This window comes from Oratosquilla oratoria, chromosome 40 (assembly GCF_046742065.1).
Source record: "Oratosquilla oratoria isolate Oo_2021 chromosome 40, ASM4674206v1, whole genome shotgun sequence".
NCBI lineage: Eukaryota > Metazoa > Arthropoda > Malacostraca > Stomatopoda > Squillidae > Oratosquilla > Oratosquilla oratoria.
Genome location: NC_134816.1, coordinates 16,856,830 through 16,879,965, shown reverse-complemented (window position 1 = coordinate 16,879,965; position 23,136 = coordinate 16,856,830).

Sequence of the window (23,136 nt, the reverse complement as noted above, 5' to 3'; positions counted from 1 at the left end):
TGAGTATGTGTGCATCGATGCCTGAAGGGCCAGGGGATTTTAGTTTTAATGCCGAGATAACCCCCTTTACCTCCTCCAAAACGATGGGGCAGATAAGGGGATCATCTTCATCTAACTGAGAGAGATCAACAGTCTCGTCGGGAATGAGGTCACTACAGCTGTTCATGAAAGAGTTAACACTGTGCAAGGTGCTAAAGCAATGTGGTCCTTGCACGGGATGGGGTTTAAAGACCTCACTCCATGCTGACGCCAGAAGGTCAGCTTGGTGAGTGAATGTGAGTGTGAGTCTTGGTCAGAGTTTATATACACGCCTTATGGCTCAAGGGGGTGTGCGAGCGTATAACGCTATGTTCTGATTGGCCCGCTGAGACTGCCAATCACGAAGCGCTATAATGGGCTGCTCCTCCATAGGAGTAGAAGTTCCAGCCAAGTACTTTGCCATGTGTTGAGTATTTGTGTTGGATGCCATCTGTCATGACAGGTGACTTCCCTTGTCCTTGTATATGTGTTAATGTGAATTTCTGTTGGTTTGTGTGAATTTTCCATCAGCGCTCGTAAGCATTAATGCTTTTGATCTCGCGCTCTGTCTTTTTCGCAAGCATGCGTGTTGATTTACCTGGTTGTGTAATTATTTGTGTGATGTCATCCGCGTATATGATGTGTCGACATCCCGGTTGTGGCTCCGGAATATCTTGTATGTAAATGTTGTAAAGTGTTGGGCTAATGGAGCTTCCTTGCGGGACTCCACAGGTGATTTAGAATTCTTGTCCTATGTGGTGATGTATGCGTATGCATGCTTTCCTGTCTGTTGTGAAATTACAAAGTATACGTGTGAGATATGGGTGGAGGTGTAGTTGAATTATTTTGTATTTTAGCTCTGTCCACCATACCTTATCAAAGGCTTTGCTCACATCCCTGAGCACCAGGTTGACCTGATGCTTCTGGGCTTTAGCTATTGCAATTGATTGGTATAGTGTGGCCAGAGCTGTGTGTGTGCCGAATCCTGGTCTGAAGCCGTGTTGTGACGGTTTTAGTATGTTTTGTTGATGGAGGTGTGTGTAGAGTCTGTGATTTAGTATTTTTTCGAAGAGTTTTCCGTGTATTTCTAAGAGTGATATGGGTCTGTTATTGTTTACTTGTCTTAAGTTAGTGCCTGTTTTGGGGATAAAGATTATTTGTAAAGTGCGTGGAAAGTAATCCATCTCCAGTGCTGCGTTGAAGATGTTTGTGAGGTTTTGTATTATTTTGGGATGTGCGTTACGTGTAAGCATTTGTTTTGTTATTCCCGATCTGCCTGGCGCCCTATTTTTCATAGAGTTTAGGGCTTCACGTAGTGTATGTGTTTGTATGGGTTTGGCTTGTCCCTCCTTTGGAAGAGCGGAGGGGTAGGAGTGTGTGGAGGGGGTTATGAGAGATGAGTGTTCTTCCATGCAGCAGGTTTCAATGTATTCTTCAAAGTCCTGCAGGTCAAAGTCTTGGTTTTCTGTTGGTGTGATGGTGAAAGTTTTTTTCCCAGTGTGTACGTAGCGCTGTTTCTTTTTCTTGTGGTGAAAAGTGTTTTTTGCCTTGTTCATCTGTTATGTAATGATTATATGTCGTTTTAGTGTTTCCCATCATCCTGTTTACCTATTTCCAGAATGTTTTTGTGTCTTTGGTGGATGACAGTTTGGAGGGCATTTCCTGCCATTTTTCTTGGTGTTGTGCTTTGTAGTGTTCGTTGAGTACTTGTCTGATTTTGTTAAGTCTTTTGATGTGATGTGGTCCTTGTGGATGTGTTGTGATGTATTCGTGTATGTGTCTTGCTTGTATTAGTAGTCGTTTAATGTTTTCTGTGATGGGTGCGTGTGGTAGTATCCTGTGAGCTATTTTTGGAATTGTGAGTGTAGCTGCGTGTTGTATGATTGTTTCAGTTGCTTGTAGTGCTCGGTCTATCTCCTCCTTGTTCGCACCCTCCAAGTTGACCTCATCGCAACCCTCCGTGAGCGACTTGAAGCGTTTCCAGTTCGCTCTCTTGGGCGCGAATCGGCATCTTATCGGGATTTGAATGGGGGACGCAGACACTGTCATAATGACTGGGATGTGGTCGCTTGATGTTAGTTGACCTGGTGTTATGTGGTAGTTGTGAGTGGCATGTCTGTTTTGTAGGACTATGTCTGGAGTGGTGGATGTTTGATGGTTAATGTATGTGGGGAATTCTGGTCCTATGTGTGTCATGCCGTAATTATGTATGAGATGAGTGACTCCTTTGCCGGGGGAGGGGGGGTAAATCCCTGTGTCCCAGTGCATGGGACCTGGCATTTAGGTCACCCATTATGTATGTTGGGTGTTGGAATGTGGCGATTCCTATGAAGTCTGGAAATACTAGGTAGCATCGTCTGAATGGGATGTATGTTGAGGCAAATGTAGGTCCTAGAGAGGTTTCTATGGTTACTGCTAACATGTCTGAGTGAAAGTCGTCTATAAGTTTGTGTTTTAAGTGTGTTTGGACCGCAGTGCATGTTCCGTCGTGTTTTCTTGCGTGGTGTTTATGGAGTGAATGGTGTATCCTGGTATTTTTATTGGTCTGTCTTTGTTACATCCGTGTCCGTTAATGATAATGATATTTGGGTCTAATCGTCTGTAGGTGTTTATTAGTTCGTGTCTTCTGTTGTGCCAATCCAGTACGTTGTGCTGTAGGACTTTGAGTGTAGTGTACATGTTGGTTATTATTTGTGTGTTTTATGTAGCTGTTGGTGTTTTGTTTAGTTTTCTAAATTTAGTTGCTGATAGTAGTTTGATTTGAAATACTTCGTCGTCGTACAGACTTTTGTTCCAGTTCTCTATAATTGGTCCTAACTTGATTTCGTCAGTTTTAGGTACGATTTTGAAATGTCCTTTGTCAAGTCCTTTTGAGAGGTTGTGTGTTGTTGGGATGGCTGGGATGTGTGTATTTACTGCTGCACATATTGTGAAATCGAATTCCTTTTCTGATGTGTGTTCTGTGTCTTCCGTGATGGAGATCTTTGGTTGGGTGGTGACGGTTTGGGTGCTTGTGGTGTTGTTGGAGGGGACGGATTGGGAGGAGGAGGAGGATTGTTCGTGATTGTCAGTCTCTTGAGATGTAACCGTTGCTTTGCTTGGAGTGGCGGAGGGGGAGTGTGGGGAGGGGGTGTTGGTAACTGTGTTTGTGTTGGCTGTGGAGATGGTGGGAATGTGTGGAAGGGAGGGGGTTGGGGGCGGAGTTTGAGTCGTTGGTATGAGAGGGCTTTTGTGTTTTTTTTGGTAGAAGGATTGTTGGAAGGGGTTGTATATCCAGTTTGTATGTTGATGCCCAAAAGTGATTCAGAAGAGCCTGCTGGGATTAGTGTGAATGGAGTGATGTTATTTTGTATACAGAGCTCTGTGAGATGTGTCTGGAATGTACCTGGGTGAGTGATGTTATGTAAGTGTGTAACATACGGTGATGTCACTTGTGCGTAGGTGCCGAAGGAGTGAAGGAAACTCGGGTGAGCTTCGTTTGTTTTATTCTGGTTGGGTCGACGCGGGCAGGGCTCATGGCCCTGCCCTACATAACAAGGTGACCGCGAGCTCGGGTCGGACTCTGTTGGGTACAAGTACAAGAGAGGGACTGACCGCGACCTGTTTTTTTTTTTTTTTTTTTTTTACATTTATTGATTTACAAGAAATACATCTTGTTTGGGTCTCTACCCATATTCCTAGAAGGCATACAAGTATGCCTTTTACAATAAGTTACATGTACATTTGTTTAAATATGACAATATATGTTGCGCTGTACGGTCTCCACGATCTAGCCGACGTGGTTAGTGTCCTATGAGTCCGTCGCGTCCCATCCGGTCCAGCCGACGTAGTTCCTGCACCCGTCGCGTCCCATCCGGTCCAGTCTAAGGCATCATGCGCAGTTACCTAGGTGAAGAAAAGAAAGCATTAGTCCTTGGCTTAAGTTGAAATGTGTCATAAGTCAAAAAATCAGCAAGAGAGTACAGTCGAACAGAACCCATCCGTATCATCTGGGGGGCGGCACTTGAAGGAGGCGTCCCAGCTGATACGAGTTTAGTGACATCGTCAGTCGACGGATGAGTCCCCCAGCCGAGGTCCTGGGGCCAGCACGTAGAAATCTGGTCGCTGGGCAAAGGTCCACATAATGATCTAGCCCATTTGCGCCGGCCTCTCCACAGTGGATGCAGGCCTCCGGCTGTCCCGTCACCTCCGAGAAGCATCGATACCCGAGACGGAGTCGATGAAGGGTGACTTCCTCTATCCTGGAGAGACGGACTCCAGGGGTCAGTCGCTCATACGCTGTGGCAACTTGATACCAGCGTGCTGACGGCCTCTGGGCTGTTAGGTTCCTATGGCTTTGTAGCTCCCTCTTGGCCATCGTTCTCGTTGCAATGGCCAAGATCTCAGTTCGGCTCGGGAGGACACCGATTCCGCCTTCCATGTCCCCTGTGGCCGCTCTTCTGGCCACCCTGGATGCCGCTTCATTTCCCTGGATGCCGATGTGTCCCGGCACCCAGTTGAGGACGACTGATCTCCCTTGCTGACGGAGGGCCTTGAGCTGAAACAACAGTGAGGTCATTAGTTTTTTCTGGTCATTATGATAAATTTTAGATATTAATTGCAACAGAGCTAAACTATCTGTGTGCACAACTACATTACGTTGGTGGGTGTTGAGAGCATGGGTCAATGCTAGACCCACTGCAACACCCTCTGCTTGCGTCGAGCAGCGAGTGCCCAACACCCTTACTCCCTGTTGCTCGTCCTTCGTGACAAACGCTGCACCTGCCACGTTGTGTACGGGATCCACGGAGCCGTCTGTGAAATAGACGACGCAGTTTTCCTGGGCGACAGATCTCATTGTGGCCTCCGTATCCGCCCGCAGGCGCGGCAGCGGCGTACCGCGTCGTGACGCCATCACACTGATTCTGGCCGGTGGATTCTCCCAGGGGGGAGACTGCACATAACCTTCCACCGGCACATCCCTCCTCTTCTGAAGGATAAGGTCATGCAGGTGAAGGTCCCTTATGCGGTGTGCAACCCTCGCTGACCACCTCTTCTGCGGGAAGAGATCCGGATCTTGCTGGAGGGCGCTGATTAGCCTTCGCCGCAGGAACGAGTCATGTTCTCTCTGAATGACTCTTATGGCGAAGGCTACCACCAATCCTGAGATCCTCGCACTGATAGGCACCAGTCCCGCCTCTTGCTGCATATTGGCGACCAGAGTCCAGCGCGGCGCGCCCAATATTACGCGCAGCGCCTGGTTCTGTACTGTCTCCAAGTCAGCCAACCGTGTTGCGGATAGACCAGCCAGAGCACTGCTGGCATAGTCTATCACCGGTCGAATTGCGCTGACGTAGAATGTCCGGAGGACAGCGCAGTTGGCACCTGCCTCTCTGGTCGCCAAGGACTTCAAAACGTTAATCCGGCTGAGGACCCTTCCCCGGATGTATGCCACTTCAGTCCGGAAGGACAGCCTGGAGTCGAGCCAGACACCTAGGTACATGTGCGTGCTGACCCACTCTACCTCATGTCCCTGCAGCAGAAGCCTGTCCCTTGGTGTCACGCTAGTGCCAAAACACATGGCTTTGGTCTTTGGTGGCGAGATCTTGAGGCCAAGCTCTTCGCATTTGGAGGAAATGCGGTCGAGGCACATTTGCGTCCTTCTGGCCTTGGTCCTTCTGCCTGCTACCACCAGCGCGACATCGTCTGCGTATGATAGGAGGCGGCATCCTGTGGGTAGAGGGATGGCTATTAATTCAGTCATCAGCACGTTAAACAGGGTGGGACTGAGAACCCCACCCTGGGGTGTACCATTTTCCAGGGGTTGATAGCAGGACTCCACTCCCTGTAGACGGACTCTGGCAGTTCTATTGGAGAGGTAGTCCGCTATCCACTGTAACAGTTTCCCCTGTACTCCTCTGGCAGCCAGACTGTCCAGAATTGCAGCGGGACTGGCAAGCTCGAATGCCTTCTCTAGGTCAAAGAAGACGACCATGGCGTGACGTTGCTCCACATGGCTCAGAAGCGTTGTAATGCATTGAGCCGTGCCCACCCCTTTGGTGAAGCCATAGAGGTTCTCTTGTGGTGGTCCCAGTTTCCACAAAAGTCTTTGGAGAACTATATTTTCCATGGTCTTCCCCAGGCAGCTCGTCAGGGAGATAGGACGATACTTTCCGGGCTCCCTGGGCTTGGGGATAGGCACGATGTCGGCCCTCTTCCAGTTGGACGGAAGTCTTCCACAGGACCAACTGCTGTTTACCACCTGGAGGAGTGCTTCTTCTCCAGCATCCCCCAGGTGTGCAACCATGGAGTACGTCACTAGGTCGCTCCCTGGAGCAGTGTCGGAGGATCTCTTACTTGAGGCTTGCAGCTCATGGATGGTGAATGGCGTGTCCGTGTCACCCGGAGACCCCATGGCAGCTTGTATCCTGGTCTCTCTTGGTTCACGGAGCATGGCCTGCCTCTGTTGCAGCTCGGCGGGTAGCGTGGCTGTGTGCGTGCGTCTGGCAAATTCTTGCGCCAGATTTTCTGCCTCGCACTGTGGTGCACGGGGAGCGCGCCGTGGTGGGGTACGGCTGGTCGCTATGTGGAGTTTCCCCCAAAGTTCCTTTAGCGTGGTGGACTCACTAAAGCTTTGGCACCATTCTAGCCACTTCTCGCTACGCACACGTCGAGCTGTCTCCTTGGCCTCTTCGACGACACTCCGGAGGTTGGCCAGGTTAGCAGGGTTGTGGTGTCTACGCAGGATCTTTCGTAGACGGTTGACCCTGTGGTTGGCATCCTTGATCTCTTGGTTGTAGTACCAACCATCTCGATGTCTCCTCCTGTTGAGGCCCTTCTTAGGTATTGCCTCCTCTGCCGCTGCATGAATAGCAGAGACCAGTGAGGCCTCCGCATCGTCCAACTCACCCATGGCCAGAGCGTCGGTGACGACCTCGCGAGCCACTCTGTCCTTGAACAACGTCCAATTGGCCTTGCGCGGGTTCCACCTTCCTATTCTCTGGACCACTGGGGGTGGCGGGGCTACGGTGAGCGACATGTCTATTCCAAAATGATCACTCGTAGCCGTGTCGTTGATGCTCCACGACATCCGATGCAGCAATGAGGAGGAGACAAGTGAGAGATCGAGCCTGCCATGTCGTACATGCGTCGGCGACCCGTCGTTCAGTAGGACCACACCCGGGCTGGTGTTCAGGATTTCATCAATGTGTCGCCCGGACGAGTTTGTAGGCGACACAGAGTGAAGAATGGGGTGGTGCGCATTAAAGTCACCTGCGATGATGTACTGCTCGTCCTCCGCGACGGTGCATACTTCCCCCAGGTCCAAGTGTCCACGCACAGGGGCCTTGTAAATGTTATACACATGGACCGTTTCATGGGGTAAGTGCAGTCGAACTGCGAGCACCTCCACATCTTCCCCACACTCTATTGGTGGGTCTACTCTTGAACATGGGATGGACGCATGGACAAGGGTCATACAACCTCTGCTTGTGTCCGTTTGGGGCGACACGAACACGTGGTATCCAGAGATCCTGATCTCTTCCTCTCCCACCAGGGTCTCTTGCAAGAGGATGACCTGTTTTTCCTCCTGCCGTATGATGGCTTGCAGAAGTGACTGTTTCGCTCTGAATCCAAGGATATTCCATTGGAGGAAGCGAACAGTCTGGGTGGTCGAGCGCACTGTGGACACTCTATCCATGGTGCTCGTTGTCTTCTGATGACGATGACGGGCTTGACGGCGAAGAAGAGCCCTCGCTGCTACCATCAGTGTCCGTATCCGCCCCTTCGTTTCCCCTAGGTACGTCAGGGAATCCAGCCACAAACGCTGCGCCACCTGCCTTAGAGAGGGTAACCTTTCGCCTCGTCTGGTACCGCTGGACTCGAACTGGGCCCTCAGGCAGTGTAGCCTTGACCGCGGCTCCTGCTTTGCCTTTTCGGGCCGGCTCGTCAGACGTTGGCGGCTCTGCGCGTACTGGGGAGGGCGCTGGATCCTCCTCGGGTGTTCGGACACTGGTCGAGGGCACTGCGGGAGGCTGCGCAGGAGATGGGATCGTTGGAGTGGGTGGTACCTGGAGCAGCGGATGGAAACATGGAGGGCTTGGTGGCAGGTGAGCACTTTTTGATGGAGACCATCGCCTGCGCCATGTCCTTGAGGAAGCTCGTAGCTTCCCTGACCTGGTCTTCCGAGCTCCCCAGGTGGCGGGCCAGCGCAGCCGCGGCGACCATGACGAACTGCATCAGTTCGTCATCCTGGAAGGTGAGTAGCCGCGGAAGGGCTTGCGCCGGCTGCTGCTCCCTTTGGACAGGAGGTTCTGCTGGGGGGCTGCGGTTCTTGGTTCCGTTATGGAACTGGGGCCGCTGAGGGAGCCCAGGGAACTCTGCCTCCGTTAGCGCAGGCGACGGTGTTGGAGGCTGCTGGCGTGGCTCCCTCGGTTGCCGAGGGTGTTTCCACACCGAGGGACGGGGCGGGGCTGGAACGTAGTCCTCTCTGGCCTTGTACACCTCCCTCGTAGCCTTGGCCTCGTCTCTGCGGACACCGCAGGCAAGGCTCCAAGCATGATGTGTTTTGCCGCAGTTGGGGCACTTAGCCGTCGTCTCCTCGTTTTTCTTGTGCTTTGCAATGCACGTGTCGGTGGTATGTGGGCCACTACAGATGCCGCACTTAAACGAGCGTCTGCAGTGCCTTTGGTGGTGCCCGTACTGCTGGCAGCGAAAACACCTCATGGGGTCCGGCACAAAGGTGCGTAGTGGGAACGTGCCCCACATGCCCAGGTCCAGTTCCCTCAGTGCGGGCCCCCGGAGGGTAACCACGACCTGCCTGGTGTTCTCCTTCCTCCAGGTGCATCTCTCTGCACTGATCACCTGTGGATGCTCTTCGATGGCGTCCAGGGTATTAACCGTTGACCAGCCCTGTAGCACCATCTTCGTTCCCTTTTCTGCTCCTTCCACCCTCTGGAGGTTTACCCTCCTACCACTGACCTCCGTTAGGTTGGCAAGGGCAGAAGTGGCGGCCTCATCCTTAGGAGAGATGAGAATCTCTCCGGTTGGCAGGTACTTAAAAGTGATGCTCCAATTGCTATGCTGTTTCTCGATTTCTCGAGAAAGCGCATAGGCTGATTGGAAACCTGGAGACTTTGGGATCTTGTTTCCTGTGGTGACCAAAGGGGGCGATGCCCTCCTGGCCCCTTCCGCTTGCTCCCGACTCTCCTGCCCATCTCCAGAGCGAATAGCACGCTCTTTCTTCTTACTCCTCTTTTGGCCAGCAGTCACCCAGCCTCCTTCACCGTCATCGCCCGTTTCTGAAAGGCGCGTGGATTCATCCATTCTTGCTGTTGCTGGTAGCAGGAAACGAGGGATCGAGACAGGATGTGTAGGCGGGAAAGCGGAAGGGTAGTGATTGGGGAGGCGGAGGAGGGAGAGGTGGGGAGAGGAAAAGGAGGGAGTGATAGGGGAGGAGGGATAGTGGAGAAGTGAGAAAGGAAGAAGTAAGGGTGAGCGTGAGGGAGAGGGTGGTAAAGGGGGGGAAGTAGAGTGATAGGTGTAGTGGAAGGAGGAAGGGAGTTTAAGGGTGAGTGGCGAAGGGCAAGGATGGAAGAGCAACTAGGTACAGGGGAGGAGAGTGAGAATGTGGGATAGGAGAGGACGGGTGGAGGAGATGGTGAGGAAGTAGGAGAAGAAAGGGTATGAGCAGGAGGGGTTATGGAGGAGGAGGAAGTTGTGAGCGGGAGAAAATAGGAGATGGAGGAGCGAAGTGGAGATAGGCGGAGGAGGGAGAAGAGTAGAGTGAAGGTGGAGGAAGAGGGAAAATGGAGGGGGAGGTAGTATGGAGGTAGGGAGATGAGGGTTATGAGAGGGAAGGGGGAAAGGGGAGAGGAAAAAAAAAAGGGAAAGGGAAAAGAAGGGAAGGGGGGAAGGGGGAAAAGAGCACTACACTACATCGTGTTTAAAACCGTACACTTTTAACACTTGATATCGTACTTAGTCACTGCACTTTTACGAAGGTACGATAAGGAGAGACTTATTATCGTACTTAGTCACTGCACTTTCACGAAAAAACACTACAGTACACTATACTATACTTTTAGCACCGCACTCGGAATTATGATATCACTTAATCCCTTCAATTGCACTTTTTCACTACACTACTTTTAACACTGCACTCGGAAGTACTTAGTCACTGCACTTTCACGAAAGACGAAAGAACACTACACTACACTACAATGCTTCTAGCACTGCATTTCACACAGAGAAACTTCACTACTCTATACTTTTAGCACCGCACTCGGAATTATAATATCACTTAATCCCTTCAATTGCACTTTTTTACTACACTATACTTTTAACACTGCACTCGGAAGTACTTAGTCACTGCACTTTCACGAAAGACGAAAGAACACTACACTACACTACAATGCTTCTAGCACTGCATTTCACACAGAGACACTTCACTACACTATACTTTTAGCACCGCACTCGGAATTTTAATATCACTTAATCCCTTCACTTATAGTAACTATACTTCTAGCACCGCATTAAAAAAAAAAAAAAAACACTACACTATACTTTTAACACTGCACTCGGAGTTATAATATCACTTAATCCCTTCAATTGCACTTTTTCGGAAGTATAATAATTATACTTCTAATCACAACACTATTATTCACACGCTTAATTTCAACCACTACACAACGAGGCGGAGCACTTCGCAGACGAGCGAAACGACGTTGAGCGACCGCTGATCCACTTAATATCGGAAGTATAGTAACTATACTTCTAACACCGTATTTGTTTTTACACAGAACACTTCACTGCACTATACTTTTAGCACCGCACTTAATATCGGAAATTATTTCACACCGAACACTTCACACAAAAAAAGAAAGAAAAAGAAAAGAAAGAAAAAAAGACACTTCACTACACTATACTTTTACCACTGCACTCGGAATTACAATATCACTTAATCCCTTCAATTGCACTTTTCGGAAGTATAATAATTATACTTCCAACACTTCGCTGTTCACACTCAATCTTAACCACAAAACTCTTCAAAAGTTTCACTTTACCACCACACAACGAGGCGGAGCACTTCGCAGACTTCGCTTCAATTTACCACTACGCAACGAGGGAAATGAAAACTTATCGAAACCGCGACGACGACGACGAACTCCCACGAAGGAGATGCTTACTGTGTGTGACACAGTGAGCAAGTTGCGGACCGCGACCTGACCCCGGCAACCCTTAAGTACTCTCCTTGAGTACCGAAAAGTAGCCTACCTCTGGCTGGCGCAGGGTTGCCGGGCGTAGGGCTGAAGTGTGTTTCTATGAGGATACAAATACATGCAATATAGGAGAACTAAAGACTTATTGTACACACAATTAATATGAGGCCGAAGGCCAACTATTTCTACACAGTCTATCAATTCATGGTTGCTCCCACTGCTGGGTTTGCGATGCTATAAGCCGACATAGCACATGTGGGGGCTTATTCGCCACAAGTGGGCTGAATAAATCATCCCCACTGTTTGTAATTGTAGTGTGTTGGACAAATTTAAGGTGATTTGAGGAAGTCCTGTGGGTTGTGTGGGTTGATTGGTGGCTGAGGTAGGAGCTTGTGTTGTGCTTGTAGTATTGTTATGTAGTGCACTCGCGTAACTTTTTGTCCGCTTGGCTTTAAGGAGTTTTTTCTTCTCCTTTCGCATGGGACAGGACGCAGCTACAGCCACATGATTCCCCTGACAGTTTATTAAGCACTGAGGTGTTGTTTCAGTACACTGTGGGTGTGACCTTTTTGAGAGCAGTTGGAACAGATGTTGTCCTTGTAGGTGCATTGCTTAGTAGAGTGATTGAATTGATAACACTTAAAACATTGTGTTATCTCTACATACTCCTCCCTACGGACCCTGTCCGCTGGAATGTACATGTTGAAGGCTTTTATGCCTTCCTTAAGGAGTCTCTCAGCTGCGACTTCAGTGGAACATGTATGCTCACTGTTGTTATTCATGAAAAAGGGGGGGGGTATATTTACGTCTAGAAAAAAGGGGGGGTTAATACTTCCCTCGGTCAAGATTCTTCTCCTACGTATATATTGTGTATTGTGGAGTGGGTAGATCACCGTTTTGTGTTCTTTCGAAACTCAGCGGCAATCTAGTGTGTTCCACATGTAGTGGGAGTGTGTTGTCTGTGAGTGAACGTGTAATTTCAGTGTTGATTTGTATGAGCTTCTCCCATATACGGGAGGCACGCTCGTGCAGGTAAATGTTTAGTGGTTGAATTTCAGTTTCCTCGTGTAGTGCTTGTGCAGTTTTTATGTCAGGGTAGTGCGTGTTTGTAATGAATTTTAGTGCTTTGTTTTGAACCGCTTGCAATGTTTGCACGCTTGTCTTTGGTAATGTGTGTAACGGTATTATCGGGTACGTAAGTGTGCTCCGTATAAGTGCGAGATACAGGGTTTTCTTGTACTTAACAGAGAGGCTTTTGGATCTCTGCAGCCGTTGTAGGCCGAGAGATGCAAGCACCTTCCTGTCGTGTACATGGGCCGCCCCACCATTGGTGGTAATCGTCCAGCCAAGTATCTTGCCCTTATCTGCGTAATTGCGCGGAGCCCCGTCAATGACGACGGGTTCACGCCTACGTCCCTGTATTGGGATGAGTTTAAATTTGTCTGTGTTTGTTCGTATTTTGTGTTTCCGCTCGGATGCATTTACTTGCTCGACTGCTTTCGCAGTCGTTAACGCAAGCATACGCTCCGAGCGGCCAGTATATGTTATAATCTGTGTGATGTCATCTGAGTATATTATGTTCTGACAGTGTGGATGTGGTGAAGGGAGGTCTTTTAAGTAAATGTTGTAGAGTGTTGGGCTTAATACGTTTCCCTGCGGTACTCCACAGAGTGGAGCGAAGTATGGCCCATAGTGTTTTTGTATACGTATGCAAGCAGTTCGGTCTGTAATGAAATCACAAAGTGTTGGTGTGGATGTTGGGTGCATGTTCATCTGTATCAGTTTGTGTTTCAACCCGAGCCACCATACCTTGTCGAAGGCTTTGCTCAAGTCCCGCAAAACCATATTAACCTTCATTTTGCGGGCTTTAGCAGCAGCAATCGTCTGGTATGTTGTGGCAAGTGCTGTGTCTGTGCCGTGTAAGGCTCGAAAGCCATGTTTGTTAGGAAGCAGTATGTTCGTTCTAATGTGTGTTTGGAGGCGTCGGGTAAGGATTTTTTCAAATACCTTCCCATGTGTTTCTAGCAGTGATATGGGGCGGAGGATGGTGATGGAATGTATGTTTGTGCCTGTTTTGGGAATCAAAACCATAACCGCCGATTTGAATGCGTCGGGGAAGTATCCTAGAGCAAGTGCGGCACTGTATATTTCTGCTAAATTACTTATTATTATTTCAGGGGCATTAGCGAGCATAGGCTTAGATATTTGAGTCCTGCCCGGAGTTTTATTGCGCATTAGAAATAATGCACTCTTAACCTCCGAGACAGTGACTCTAGTTGCACAGCCTCTCACAGGAAGGCGGCATATGAGGGCGTGGGGGAGGGGGGAGGCGATGGACGTTGATGTCGCATGTCCCTTGTTATGTCGTCTTCGTAGTTTTGAGTCAAAGTGCTGATTTTCCTCTGAGGAAATAGTCTGGATTGTCTGCCAGTGTTGACGTAGAGCTTTCTTTGTCTTCCACGTCGTGGTGTCTGATGCCATAGTCTCAGTGATGTATGGTGTGTAACGTGTCTTGCTACCGCCGGAGAGCTTCCTGACCGGGGAACGGACAAAATGTCCTGAAATCTGCACCCCCGGGACAAAATGTCCCCAATATTTAGGACAAAAGGTCCCCAATTTTTTTTTCAACGAATATTGATTTTTATCCACTGTTTATACATTTTGGGTCGTAGTTAATTGTGGTTTTATAACAACCCTTAAATTCTGGAGAATCTCAAAGTACAATAATATTTGATATTTTATTAAATATCACAATGATGAATCACAGTACATCTTACAAATCATATAAGATGATAAATCACAGTACATATCACATATATAATACATATCACATATAATACAGGACATATATACAGTAATACAGATGGCCTAGACGTTGGGCTGGCCACCACGCAGGTTGACTGATGCCACGCAGGAACTCTGGGATGGTCTTACTGCCCTCCTTGTAGTCGGTCACCAGGTTATAGAGGCAAACCTGGAGCTCGACGTAGCACCGCTTCGACCGCTTGTTCCGAACGTGATCTTGAAGATTCTGTTGCTGTTGCCGAGCTTGGTGACGTTGGCGGTGGTGATGAAGGTGTGTTTTTGAGTCAATTCGGTCTGGATTTCTTCCGCCGTGCGATCTCCAATCCAAGGCTGGATTCCGCGGCAGAAGACGGAGCGTTGAGCTATATGTTGCTGAGTTAGGATCGGAGCCAGTCCAACTTCTTCCAGGGGCGAGTTTTTCTTCAGGTTGAAAATGGGTAGGAGGTGTTTTTCATTCAGAGCAAATACTACGTAGCCGTCAGCCGTTTCAGTCAGTCTAGTCACCGGGATCTCCATCTTGCATAGGTTTTTTCGTAGGATGGTTTTGTACTTGTAGCCGCCCGTAGGCGGACTTTAGCACTCATAGTGTAAGTGTTTTTATGTGTGGAATGATGGCGGCAAGAAAAGAGATGGTAGAGAAGGGGGGGAAGTTGTGGTGTCACAATATTATATCTACCTGTGCCGCATAAGCAACTGTGGATGTAGGCCAGCGTTGAGTGATGGGGAGATCTTGATGGAAGGAATTCTTGATGGAGGTATAGCGGAGTGGAGCGAGCGTGTTTGTTACCTCTTCAGCACTTGGTTGGGAAGTCCAGTCAGTCCGAGTCAGACTAGACTAGACTAGACAGGATAGGTAAGAGGGAGGAGAGGGGGGAGGGTGTGTATGTGTAAAAGAGTAAAGGAGGAAATGGAAGGAAGTTAGAGTTATAATAGATGTGGGGCAGACCAACTTGCTACTTTGGTCATACATAATTATATATATATATATATATATATATATATATATATATATATATATATTTTGTTTGCTGTGAAGCTATGCCATGTTATTCTTAATGTTGGTTGGAGGCTGGTCCATCTTCCGCAGCATCGGGTCGTCTGTTCTTCTTGAGCTGTCTTGTGATTGTTATTGGCTGTTAGTTTTGACGTTAATGTAATTTTTTTCCTTAAAAATGTATACGACTATTTTTTACGTAATATAGGTTTTTGACATATTTTTAAGAGGGTATATATATATATATATATATATATATATATATATATATATATTATGTTATTTGTTTTTCTTTTTATTTTGTGTTATTATGGTGGGGGGTGTCTTAATTTCTATATGTCGTATGCTTCTTCTTTTTTTCAATGAGTGATTTTTTTCCCATTGGGATGACGGCTAATGATTTTTTTTATTGATCTATTTTGCATTTCAATGTTGGGGGAGGGTAGTGACTCCTATTACCATTCTCATTGATTGTATGATATGACATGCAATTGATTTCGCACGTGTTATCATTTTTAATAACAATAGTAATAATGTTAGTTGGGTTAGTATGGTTAGTAGAACAATGAAGGATAGTGATGTATTTTTATGTTTATTTGTGTTTAAAGTATGTATTTAGGTTCGGGTGGAGGGCCGTTTATGATAGGGGACACTCTAGGCCACCAGTTGTGATCGTGTCCGTCTTCTATGTCTATGTCTTCGCTGTTTTGTACTATTTCTGGGTTTGTTATTGTAAGTCTGTTCCATGTTCTGTAAGCTAGTCTGTGAAATCTTGTGTTAAGTGGTTCGAGTTTATGTTGTATGTGTAGTTCTTCTACTGTGTTAAGGTATGGGGGTATGGAGTGTGTGGCGAATCGGAGTGCTTTGTTTTGTATTGACTGTAGTTTTTGGAGTTGACTTGGTTTTAATGTGATTGTTGTTATTGGTATGTATTCTAGTTGAGGTCGTACAAGTACTTTGTATAGTCTTAATAGTAGTTTGGTGTCAAGGTTTGTGAATCGTCGTAGTGTGTAATGTTCTTTCTGCTTGTATTTTTCTGTTGTTTGTGTGTGTTTGTAGACCTCTGTTTCCAAGTGTTAATCCTAGTATTTTTATGTTTCTTTGTTTGCGTATATGTGTGTCTCCTGTCCATATTTCTGCTGGTTTCTGTGTTGATATGTTTAGTAGTTGGAATTTTGTTGTGTTTGTTTGTATTTTCCATTGTTGTTCATATGTGTTTATGGTTTCTATTGTTCTGCTTGTTTTTAGTGCTAACATGTTTTTGCCTTTTTTACTTGGGTATATGATTATCTGTGTCAGGTCATCTGCAAATTGTACGTGTGTGACTCCGTGTGTCGGGTTGGGGGTGTCGTGTGTGTAGAGGTTGAATAGTGTTGGTGAAAGGATACTTCCTTGGGGGACTCCACTGTATATGTTGAAGGGTTTTCCTGTATACTGGTGTATTCGTATTTGTGCTTGTCTGTTGTCGAGGTAATTGCAGAGTGTCCTTGTTAGTATGTCTGGGAGGTGTGTTTGGTGTATTTTGTATTTAAGTCCTGTGTGCCATAATTTGTCAAATGCTTTTGTTATGTCTCGTGATACTATGTTACATCCGTGGTTGTGTCGTTGACTTATGGCTATTGTTTCGTATAGTGTGGCTATGGCTGTGTGTGTCCCTCTCCTCCTTGTGAATCCATGTTGGTTTTCGTTTGTTATGTTGTTATTGTGTAAGTGTTTGAGTAGTCTTTGTAGTAGGAGTTTTTCAAGTATTTTTCCTGGGACTTCGAGTAGTTATATAGGTCTGTAATTGTTTATGTCTGTGAGTTTTTTCCGTGTTTGGGTATGAATGTTAATGTAGCTGTTTTGAATATGTCGGGTAAGTATCCCATGCTGAATGTTTCATTAAAGATTTCTGTGAGTAATTGTAGTGTTGAGTCCGGGATGTTAGTTAGTGTTATTTTGTTTACTTTTGTTTGTCCAGGTGTCTTGTTTTTGAAGTTCTTTATTATCTGTTTGACGTTATCTAGTGTAAAGGGTTTTGTGAGTGTGTTGTCTGGGTCGAGTCGTCTCATGTCATCTAAATTGAGAGGGGTGATGTCATCTTGTATTTCTTGTACTTGTGTTGTGATTGTTCTTTCATGTTCCATGTCAAATGTTGCGTTTTCTGCTGGTGTGATTCTGAATATCTTTCTCCAGTGTTGTCTGAATATGTGTTCTTTTTCTTTGTCCTTGTGTATCTTGTGGTTATTGTGTATGATGTAAGGGGTGGTGGTAGTAGGTGTTCCTGTTAGTCGTTTAATTTGTGTCCAGAAGTATTGGGTGTCATTGTGTTGTAGGTTTATCTTTCGTATTTTATTGTTCCAGTGTTCGTCGTATATTTGTTTGTTTTCTTCTAGTAGTTGGTGTTGGATGTCGCGTAGTGTTTGTTTTGCTTGTGGTGTCCATGTGCCGGTAATGTGTGCTTGTGTTTGTAGCTGCTGATATTGCCATTGTAGTAGTTTTAATGTATCTGATTGTCTTGGGTGTGGTAGAATTTGATGTTTTGTTTTGGGAATGTGTTTGTCCATGGCTTGTTGTATCATAGTGTACAATGTGTTGAGTTTGTCGTCAATGTATTGTTTATTTCGTGTTGTTCTGTCTGTCTGTCGTATTTTGTTCTTTCTATGTCCAGTGTGTTCTTGAATCCTATCCAGTCTGCTTTGTGGAATGTGTATTTCCCTGGTGTAGGTATTATTATGGGTTTTGTTGCCAGTGTTAGATGTATTGGGATGTGGTCTGATGTAGTTAGTTGTCCTGGTGTGATTCTGTAGTTTAAGTGATGATGTCTGTTTGTTAGTATTATGTCTGGTGTTCCTTGTCCGTTGTGTGTGATGCAGGTGGGGAAGTCTGGCCCTAAGTGTGCTAAGTGTCCTCTCTGTATTAATTGTGCTATCTGTCTTCCTGTGGTGTTCGCGCTGTTGTTTCCTAAAGTGTGATGTTTGGCATTCATGTCTCCTAATATGTATACAGGTAGTCTTTTTCTTGTTAGTCTTTGTATGTCATCTATAGGGAAGAGGGGGCGTCTGGGGGGTAAGTATAAGGTTGCTATTATTATGGGTCCTTGGTTTGTGTCAATTTTGACTGCTAGTATTTCGTCTTGAAAGTCGTCTAGTATTTTGTGTTTAATGTTATGTTTAATGGCTATTGCTATGCCTGCCTTTGCTTGATTAGAGTCGTTTCTTCGGTGTACTGTGTAATTGTGTATTTTTAATCTGTCAGGTGTACCTATCGAGTTTAAAAGTATTATGTCTGGTGTTGTTATGTTGTATATGTTAGAGTTCGTTTCTTCTGTCGAATGTCCACTGTATTATGTTGTGTTGTATGATGTGTATTTGTTCCATGATGTTGGGGTAGAAGTGCGTAATTGTTGTTTATTCGGCGTTGTGTGTCCAATGTGGTTCGTGTTCTGTGTTCTTGTTGTGGAGGTCGAAGTAGCCTTGTTTGAGATTCTTGAATTTCTTTTCGTTTACTATCCGTATGGTGTAGTTGGTTAAGTTGATTGTGTTGTTGGCTATTTTCTCTATTATGTCTTTTTCCTCTTGTGGTGACGTGTATATTATTTTAAGTTTTTGGTCGTTGATGAGTGTTTTGAGAGTTTCATGTGTGGGGGCTGTTGGTATATTTTCTGTTACTGGTGCTACAATTTGAAGTCCCAGGTTGTTTTGGTTTTGGGCGGTTGGTCTTTGTTTTTGTGGGGGATTGGTGTCTTCGGTGGGTGATGCAGGTCTTTTTAGTGTTTGTTCTGTTGTCTCCATGCGTTCTGTGGTTTGTGGGATGTTAGATGTTGTGGTGTGTTGTGTTTGGTCTTTAAATGTCTTTGCTAGTAGGGTTGTATTGATGGCTTGTGGAGGGATTATGACTGTAGGGAGACCGTTGGCTTGGTATATGGCGTTGAGTGTGTTCTGGAATGAGCCTGGTTCTACTGCTTCCATAAGTGTTGCTACTGTGATGCCTGTGTTTACTGTTGTCATGTGGTGAAGTGTTGAAGTTGCGGTTGTTGGTGTAGGGAGGAGTGCGGGTTTTGACTTGGTGGCAGAGGCGTATGTTTGTGTATTGGTGTGTGTTTGTTGATTTGTTTGTTTGTTGATTTCCTTTATCTTTTCCTTTTTCTTGGGGCACCGCATTGCAATAGCTGGGCTGTCTCCCTGGCAGAGGAGGCACCTGGGTATTGCACAGTGGCAGTCGTTCCTTCTGTGTTCCATTGATCCACAGTTCCAGCAGGCCATGTATGGGAATGGGTGTGGGCAGTGTTTGCGCGTGTGGTCGAGTGAAAAACAGTTGTTACATTGTGGGATGTATGTGTATGTGTCTTTCCTAAGTGCATGTGTGGGGAAGGATTGGCAGAACATCTTGATTCCTTTCTGTAGGCAGTCTTTCACCATTTGTGTAGTTTCGAATCTGATCTTTATGATTGTTTGTGTGCGTGGGAGTGTGATGACTTCAGTGACTGCAGTGTTTATGTGAAGTCTCTCAATTTCTGCTTTGATTTCTTGTTGTGTGTGGTTTGTTACGTGTGGGTCAACTTGTGTGATTACGAGTGTTCTGTTAGCGCTAAGTTCTGGTGGGTCTTGAATGTCGAATCCATTGTTTGAAAATTGGTCCTTAGTTTGTTTCTGGCATAGTGTTTCGGTGGTTGTGTCGTCTGTAAGGAGAAGAAATGCGTTGTGTTGGGGGATGAGTTTATGTATGTATATGTTGTGTGTGGCTCGAGTGTCCCATAATTCCTTGGTTCGTGATTGTCGGTTGGTTTTGTTGGAACGCGAGTCCCGGATCCTGACTCGACCCATTGCGCCGAGCGCAATGGGTTAAGCATCCTTGTGTCCCAGTGTTTTTTGTTTGTGTAATACGTGTTGGGTAAATGGGTGGTGATTGTCAAGCGATTGTTATAGGGCGGGTGACGAGGGGCGATGGAGTTAGTTGAATGGGTTAGGGGAAAGAATATAAGACGTGGGTATACACTGACATTGCGCGAGCCGTGGGAGGTGATGCTCGATACGGGAGAGTGGGGGGGGGGGTTCAGACCTATCTCTGGTGATACTGGCCAAGCACGCACGCGTCTATGCCGATTGTGCTGGAGAAGCACGATATCGGGAGGGAGATTTCCCCCTCTACTGTAGAATAATCAAGTTTCTAGACCGCATGGGCAATGATTATCTACAGCAGAGTTAAGGGGACATAGGTCATCGGCAGAGCGAGTTCTCAAGAGTACGAGAATTATCTCGGGTACCGGAATTTCTTCTTGATGATAAACTTTTTGTTTGAGGAGCGACGTCTTTCTTCTACGACGGTTGGGCAACAGCGATGAGCATATATAAAATAAATAATTGAAGACAGTTAAGTAAGAGTGTGTGGGAGCAGGGGGGGAGGGGGTGATAGAGGAAGGTAAAGTTGAGAATGTGAAAGAAGAGTAAGTTTAATAGTGTGGGGCGGACCCACTTGCATGGTGTAATTTTTTTGTATGGTCACCCTATCTATTCTAAAATAAAATATTTTCCCTATCTAGCTAATCATATAATTTGATATGAAGGAAGGACTCATTTGTGTTATACATTTAGTTTTGACTTTGAGTTTGAATAGTGATCTTATCATTTGATGTTGTTTCTGTGATTAATGAGTCTTTCCTTCATTGTGCACATAATAATATTTATAAGAGTTGGGAGCAGGTGTGATTCTCTATAGGCTTTGTATTGTGAATATTAGTTAAGTAATAGTTAGGTATTCATTTAATTAAAGTTGTAATTACGATTGTGTCATACCTGCTCCCGGTTGAAGTATATATATATATATATATATATATATATATATATATATATATATATATTATATATATATATATATATATATATATATATATATATATATATATATATATATATTATATATATATATATATATATATATTTATATATATTAATATATATATATATATATTTTTTTTTTTGTAAGAGAGGTTACGTTTCTTAATATTGGTCAATGTGCAATATGAATTCTAATGCTAGTGCGTTGTGTAAGTAAGTATTACACACGTATCCTGTGGATGCGTGTGTTTAAGCGAGGCAATGTGCCTTGTGTGATATCTTAATATTAGTTAGACGTTACATTTTATATATGTAACCTTCCTTTTTTTGATTAGCTAGGGGCCATGTCTGAGGCGGAAGGGCTGGATTTTAGCCTAGTATAGTTTTTAATCTGCCCCAGTTTTTGTGTTCTTTTGTTTTTTTAGATGATTGAGGAGGTGTGGGTATTAAGTTATGTTCTAATATGTTGTTCCATGCTTTGCTACTCAGTCTAATTAGTCTGGAGTGTATTGTTTCTATGTTTGCTGTTTTGTGGAGTTGTTCTTGTGTTTCTAGGTATGGTGGTTTATGTTTTAGTATGTTTCTTATTGTTTTGTTTTGTAAGATTTGCATGTGTTTGAGGTCTGTGTGTGTACTGGTAACTGTGATTATTGGGGGGTATTCTAGTTGTGGTCGTGCTAGTGTTTTGTAAAGTTTTATTTGTGTTTTTGTTTTTAGTCCTCTGAAGCGTCTTAGTCTGTTAAGTGTGTTTTTTGTGTTTTGTATTCTGTTTTTGATGTATTTTATTCCTTGTGAGTTGATGGTGAGGCCTAGGATATGTGCTTGTCTATTGTATGGTATTATGTTGTTGTTTATTTTTAATGGTGTTGGATTGCGTGGTGAGATGGCTAGTAATCGGAATTTGTTTGTGTTTGTGGATAGTTTCCATTGTTTTTCGTATGTGTTGATTTTGTCAATTTCATGTTCTGTCTTTCTGGCAAGCATGTGTTTTCCTGTAGTGTTAGGGTATGTGATTATTTGTGTGACGTCGTCTGCGTATTGTATAGTGTAGCTTCCGCGTGAGGGTGGTGGTATGTCTGATGTGTATAGGTTAAACAGTGTTGGGGAGAGAACGCTTCCTTTTGGAACTCCGCTATGGAGAGGGAAGGCTGGTCCTATATAATGGTTTATTTTGATTTTTGCTGTTCTGTTGTCTAGGAAGCTACAGAGTGTTTTTGTGATGGTGTCTGGAAGGTGTGTTTGGAGTATTTTGTATTTAAGGCCTTCGTGCCAAACTTTGTTGAAGGCCTTCGATATGTCACGTGATATTATGGTGCATGCATGTTTGTGTCTTTGTGTGTCTGCGATTGTTTCATATAAGATGGCTAGTGCTGTGTGTGTTCCTTTGCCAGGTGTGAATCCATGTTGGTTAGGGTTGAGCATGTCGTGTTCGTGTAAGTGTGCCATGAGTCCGTTTGTGATTAGTCTTTCGTATATTTTTCCTGGTGTTTCTAGGAGTGATATGGGTCTGTAGTTTTGTATTTGTGTGGTGTTTTTATTTTGTTTCGGTATGAATGTGATGACTGGGTTTTTGAATGTTTGTGGGAAGTATCCTAGGCTGAGTGTTTCGTTGTATATGTCTGTGAGTAGTTGTATTGTTATGTTTGGTAGGTGTGCGAGTATTTGTTTCGTTATGCCTGATCGTCCTGGAGCTTTGTTTTTGGTGTGTTTGATTATGTTTTTTACGTCTTCTAGTTGTATGGGTTGTCCGATGTAGTTGTCAGTGTCTAGTCTGTCTAAGTCCATGTTTGCGTAAGGTTGTGTTTGGTGGTAATGTTGTGTTATGTGTGTGAGAATTTTTGTTTCGTGGTTTGTGTCAAATTGTGTGTTTTCTTCTGGTGTGATTTGGAAAATGTTTTGCCATACCTGTCTGAAAGCGTTTTCTTTGTCTTTGGCGTCGTGTAGTTTGTCGTTATTATATGTTATGTATGGTGAAGTGTTAGTTTTTTATCCTTGTAGTTTCTTAATTGTGTTCCAGAAGTCTTGTGGTTTTTTGGGGTTGAATTTAATGTTTGATATGATTTTGTTCCATGTCTCTTCGTAGTTTTTTTTGTGTTCCTCTAGTATTTGTGTTTGTAATCGTTTAATTGTTTGTGTTGTGCTCAACACCACCGTAGGGCTCAGTGCTCTAGAGACAGTTCCATCCACTGTTCCACCTACCGCACCAGCTGCAGTTCCATCTCCTGCACCAGACACTTCCTCAACAAATGCTCCACCAAGTAGCCCTCATCAGGATATCGCCAACAGACGCGTCACCAGATCGCAG